Genomic DNA, 6,349 nt, shown 5'->3' on the forward strand with positions numbered 1-6,349 from the left:
ATACTTCAGCCAGCCTTAAAACCCTCTTTTCCATTTAACTATTAACATCATTTGTGTAATAAGGCTGCAGGGGACTTAATTAGATCACACGTAGACTGTCTTTAGTTTGTAACCCATGGCTGCCTTCCTTCTAATCAATTAATTTCTAATTCAATTCTCCATCTGTATTGCATATCAGGTGATAGAAACTTCTTACAATAATAGTTTTCATATTTGGAGCTATGGCTTCTTGAGCAGAAAATAATAAGCAGAACAAAAGCTTTATATTTCTCCTTCTTGTTTCAAACCATCCCAGGGTTCATTTAAGAACAATAAAATAACGCACATGACAATTGCCAGTATTTTACAGTGTTTTTCCAAAATCCCAGTGTTATTTTAGGCGCCTGCTTAATAGGATGCTCTGCAACTTGCACACAGTTTAGCGATGGGAATGTTACGTTGATTCTGCCTTAATAAATCGCTTGAATTATTGAAGTGATTGAAGTAATTATAGCAAATGACCAGAATATTTTAATGTTCATAAAACAAGTTTCATGCTGGTCACAGTAACAAAGGTGTAAGATGCCATTGCACCAAATCTTTTTCTGTAGTTGATCCTTTTAGAGGAAGGACTGGTTTCCCATTTTGGGGATCCAAACATTTACAGTACCCCACAGTGCAAAGCCAAACCTGCAGCAATCTAACATATTTTTAACTATACTTCAGTAGCATGGCCAACCCTGTCCATTCAAATACACTATCTGTTTATCTTGAGTGTTCCAGTGCCTTTTATTTCACACAGCAAGTTCTTGCGTTGCAGACTTTTATCTGGGCAGCTGCACTTTATCAAGACAACTGTCTTAAAGACTGTTCCATGTCATAGATGATATTTTATATGGAAAAGCATTGGCCTTTGAACATCAAACCACTGGAAGTCCAAGCCCAAATCAGCTAGGCTATAAAGTAATATGTATATTACTTATCCAGAAAGCAAACAGGGAGTATATTAAAGCTATATTGCTCATGGAGGAAAAAGAACATGTAGCCAGGAGACCTGAGCATAAGATGAGACTGAGGTGGTGGTTGATAGAAATGGGTTTACATTTTCCAAACTGGAAAATGAGGTTCAATGTTGATAAATGCAAGGCTATACACTTTGGCAAAAATAATATAAATGTAAGTTATACACTAAATGGTTTGTTGGGGGTTTCCTTAAAGGGGGTCTTCAACTTTAAATTAACTTGAAGTATGATTTTCTAAGATAATTTGCGATTGGTTTTTATTTTTTGTAGTTTTTGAGTTATTTGACTTGTTATTCAGCAGCTCTCCAGTTTGCAGTTTCAGCAATCTGGTTGCTAGGGTCCGAATTACCCGTGCATTGATTTGAATAAGAGACTGGAATATGAATAGAAGCAGCCTGAATAGCGGGATGAGTAATAAAAAGTAGCCATAACAATACATGTGTATCCTTACAGAGCATTTTTTTTTTAGATCAGCCAATTGGAAAGCTAGAAAGAATCAGAAGAAGAAAGCAAATAAAGAAATACAATAAAAAAATAAAAAATAAAGACCAATTGAAAAGTTGCTTAGAATTAGCCATACTATAAGTTAAAATTAAGGTGAATCTCCCCTTTAATTGATGTGGGGATTTTTGTAGAGTTGTCTAATGCCAGGCAGTGCCATTATGTGGCTACTAAAGCAATAAATCATCACACCAGTGGACACCCCTTTATAATTAGAGGAACAGAACTTTAATTTGAAGCAGAGGAGGTGGTTCTTCACAGGGAGGTTGTAGATTGCCCTGCTGGGTGATGTTGTGAGGGCTGATTCTGGGGTTTGGATGATTTTTTGGACAAGCATAATATAATAGGTAGTGATGGGCGAATACATTCGCCAGGCACGAAACCGGGGAGAATTTCTGCGTTTCGCTGCCAGCATTCGCCGGCTAAAAATCTGCCACGACAAAAAAAATTGTCGCGGGTCAGAATAGTCGCATGCAGAAAATTGTTGGGCATCAGAATTATTTGGACACCCATTGACTTTAATGCATTTGGACAAAATAGTCGCGCATATAATAATTCTTTTGACGCCCATTGACTTTAATGCGTTTCAGAAATTTTTGGATGTTTTGCAAATCTTTTGGTAAATTTGTGAATTTTTCGGCGAATCGAAACGGCAAAGATTCACCCATCACTAATAATAGGCTATTTGATACTAAAATCAATTAATATAGATATTGGTATATAAATTTTATGTGAGTCTATGAAGGGGTTGGTGTGATTGAGCGTATATATGAACGATGGGTTTCATTTGGAGGGCTTGATGGACTTTGGTCTTTTTTCAACCCAACATAACAATGTAACTATGTAATATTCTGCTTGGGATTCAGTGAAGATGTATATTGCCTGAAAGATCCAGTATATAAACCCTATAATCATAGTTTACTTTTTATAGTTTAATTATTTCAGTTAACAGTAGCTGTTTATATTTTTAATGTATTCATATATTTTTAATGATTGCACAGTGATGTAACTAAAGAAATCATAGCTGTCAGAAAGAGAGACCATCATTTCTCACTGAGGACTGGGGTCACACACAGCGCACTCTCTTGCCAGCTGCCTCTTCAACTCTCCAGATGTCTGGATTTCTTCTTCCCCAAGCACTGTAACACTCTCTGCATGTTATTTGCTTTTGTTGCCTATATATAGTCCCAGTGCTGGGAAAGCCCAGAGAAAACAAATTTGCTTAACCTCTTTACCACTGTTTAATTCATATTTCGCACGTGTATGGTCAAGAGAATGAAAGAAGGTTGTTCACAAGTAATTTAAATAGGCACTAAGGCGAGTAACCAATGAACAGCATTTACTTGCCAAATGCAGGTAGAATAATGAACACAAACCTTGTTTTGGTTGCTGTAGGTTGTTAGGATTGAGTAATCCTTCCCTGTACTGCCCTGCTTCTATACATAACCCCCTAGGAGATTTTTGTAGCCCTCACCAAAGGGTACTTGATTACACAAAGAAAGAGAAGTTACGTTGAGCCACTTATTTCAGGGTTGTTCAATGAGCAGCGTCACTGGGGACACTGCATAGTTAACCACGCAATGTATTCTGCCACATATTTAAGTTCATATATATTTATACCAAACAAAGTAGCTGTAATGTAAAGTTGCAACTATCATTTTTTTTTACCAGCAGTGTAAAATCTGTAATGTCATTTTAAACAGCTTTTTACGCTGCCATTCTAAATTTAAATATATATATAGGTACACTATAAACTTCACCAGAAGTCCACCAACACCATGATATTAAATTAACCATAATAAAAGTATTAAGTGTTGCTGTCAATAATTCAAAAGAGTGTGGGAAACTCGCTAGCCAGTGATAAGTAGCAGACAGAGAATATTGAATCTCTGTGGGATCTATGAGTTTGTTTTGTTAAGTAATGAAAATGTTTCCCCAACTTTTTGACCCAACTTTTGTTCTTCTTATTACTGTTTACTGCTACAATTGCTTGTATGTTTTTCATAGAACTTTCCATCTGCCCTTCCTGTCTGCTGCCAAGTCCTTCAGCATTACAAAGTTGTTCTTAAAGATAGAGTCTTGTCTGTAATTCCCATGCTCTATTGGGAAGCTAGATAACAGTTTTCTAATTTTTAAGCCAGGCAAAAAATGTGCAGATCCCCCCGTTCTACATAATATTGCTAGCACACACTGCATGTCAAATTGACCAAAGGCTCCAGAACTGATGTTTTAGCAAAATGGCTGAATGATGAGTGGATTGGTAGAATATCTTGCTGATGTGATCATTTGCTGGACAGATTTACCTGCTTGTTCAGTGCTGTTGAGATTCTAAATAGAAAATTGACTTGTTGGGGGTCCACATTTGGGCAGATGTCATGCCTATACAATATTGTCCAAACTGGCATTGTTTGCTCTTTTATAGACAGGGTTCATATTAAGACTTGATTTATATCAATAATTAACCTTATGAAACCAATCAATTCAGGGATGTATTACACAGCTTGTACTTAACCAATCACCTCCAAAGATGTGGATGTGGAGACTCATCTAGAATAAAAATCAGGGTGTCATGTTATGGTGTGGAACTTTTTAGACAGATACAGAAGGACATATATAATTGGGCACATTACAGGCCGGCTGCAATTGAATCAGGACTTTCAGCCGTGGAGTGGCTTTTCCTCATTCAGGGATGTGCCCAATTATATATGTCCTTCTGTATCTGGCTAAATTAATACCCCCTGGTGCACTCCGGGGTTAAGTGCAGAGTTTATTTTCTATATTGTATACAGTTAGGTCCATAAATTATTGGACAGAGACATTACTACAATGAATTTTAAATGAAACAACTCAGATGCAGTTGAACTGCAGATTTTCAGCTTTAATTCAGTGGGTTGAACAAAAAGATTGCATAAAAATGTGAGGAACTAAAACCTTTTTTTAACACAATCACTCTATTTCAGGGGCTCAAAAGCAATTGGACAAATTAAAAATACTTTAAATAAAATGTTCATTTCTAATATTTGGTTGAAAACCCTTTGCTGGCAATGACAGCCTGAAGTCTTGAACTCATGGACATCACCAGATTCTGGGTTTCCTCCTTTTTAATGCTCTGCAGTAGGGATGTAGCGAACAGCGGAAAAAATGTTCGCGAACATATTCGCGAACTTGCGACAAAACATGCGAATAGTTCGCGAACGTCGCGAACCCCATAGACTTCAATGGGAAGGCGAATTTTAAAAGCTAGAAAAGACATTTCTGGCCAGAAAAATGATTTTAAAGTTGTTTAAAGGGTGCAACGACCTGGACAGTGGCATGCCAGAGGGGGATCAAGGGCAAAAATGTATCTGAAAAATCCATTGTTGACACAGCGCTGCGTTTTGTGCTGTAAAGGGCAGAAATCACACTACGTCACTCAGGTGATGTTTCTGGACACGGAATGTGAAAAAGCTCACACAGCTAGGTGGCACTTGGTTAAAGACTGGGCAAACAATGCCTGCAAGGGCAACGTATACACTACAGCAGTGGATACGGAATATATTATTGCTGCTTGGAAAACGTCACTCAGGTGGTGTTTCTGGAGACGGTATTATTATTGATATTTAGACAGAATGTGAAAAAGATCACACAGCTAGGTGGCAGTTGTTTGAAGAACAGATGCAGATGAGAGATCAGCAGCAGGACAGCTGCCCACAGCAGCTACATACAGAGCACTGCAGTAGAAGGTAGATTACTAGCCAGCAAAGCTACCTAACCTAAAATGTCCCTCAAATCCCTGCAGAGTTCTGTCCCTACAATACAGAGCAGTATCAAGTAGATTACTAGCCAGCAAAGTTACTATCAACTGTCCCTCAAATCACTAACAGCTCTCTCCCTACACTAGCTCTTCCAAGCACACACAGGCAGAATGAAAAAACGCTGCAGGGCTTCAGTTTATATATGGAAGGGGAGTGGTCCAGGGGGTGTGGGGGTGGTCCAGGAGGGAGAGCTTCCTGATTGGCTGCCATGTATCTGCTGGTCTGGGGTGAGAGGGCAAAAATAAGCGCCAGCTAAGGCGAACCCAAATTGGCGAACGTCGCGCGACGTTCGCGAACATTCGCCGAACGCGAATAGTCGATGTTCGCGCGAATTAGTTCGCGGGCGAACAGTCCGCGACATCCCTACTCTGCAGGCCTTTACTGCAGCAGCTTTCAGTTGCCGTTTGTTTGTGGGGCTTTCTGTCCGAAGTTTAATCTTCAACAAGTGAAATGCAGCTCAATTGGGTTCAGATCAGGTGACTGACTTGGCCATTCAAGAATATTCTACTTCTTTGCTTTATTAACTCATGGGTTGCTTTGGCTGTATGTTTTGGGTCATTGTCCATCTGTATTATGAAACACATCCCAATCAATTTGACTGCATTTAGCTGGATTTGAGCAGACAGTGTCTCTGAACACCTCAGAATTAATTTGGCTGCTTCTGTCTTGTGTCACATCATGGATAAACACTAGTGTCCCAGTGCCACTGGCAGCCATGCACGCCCAAACCATCACACTGACTCTGCCATGTTTTATAGATGATGTGGTATGCTTTGGATCATGAGCTGTTCCACGCCTTCTCCATATTATTTTCATGCCATCATTCTGGTAGAGGCTTTCTTTCTCAGGAAAGGATTTTGCCACTCCTAATATTGTAGTATTTCTCGGATGGGTTTTTTCTCTTTTTGCAGCTTAAGGATGACTTGTTTCACCTGCACGGAGAGCTTCTTTGGCCACATGCCTGTTCACAGTAAAATCTTCCACATACAAGCACCCCCCTCAAATCAACCCCAGGGCTTTTATCTGCTTAATTGATAATAACATAATGAAGGA

This window comes from Xenopus laevis, chromosome 2L (genome assembly GCF_017654675.1).
Source record: "Xenopus laevis strain J_2021 chromosome 2L, Xenopus_laevis_v10.1, whole genome shotgun sequence".
Lineage (NCBI taxonomy): Eukaryota > Metazoa > Chordata > Amphibia > Anura > Pipidae > Xenopus > Xenopus laevis.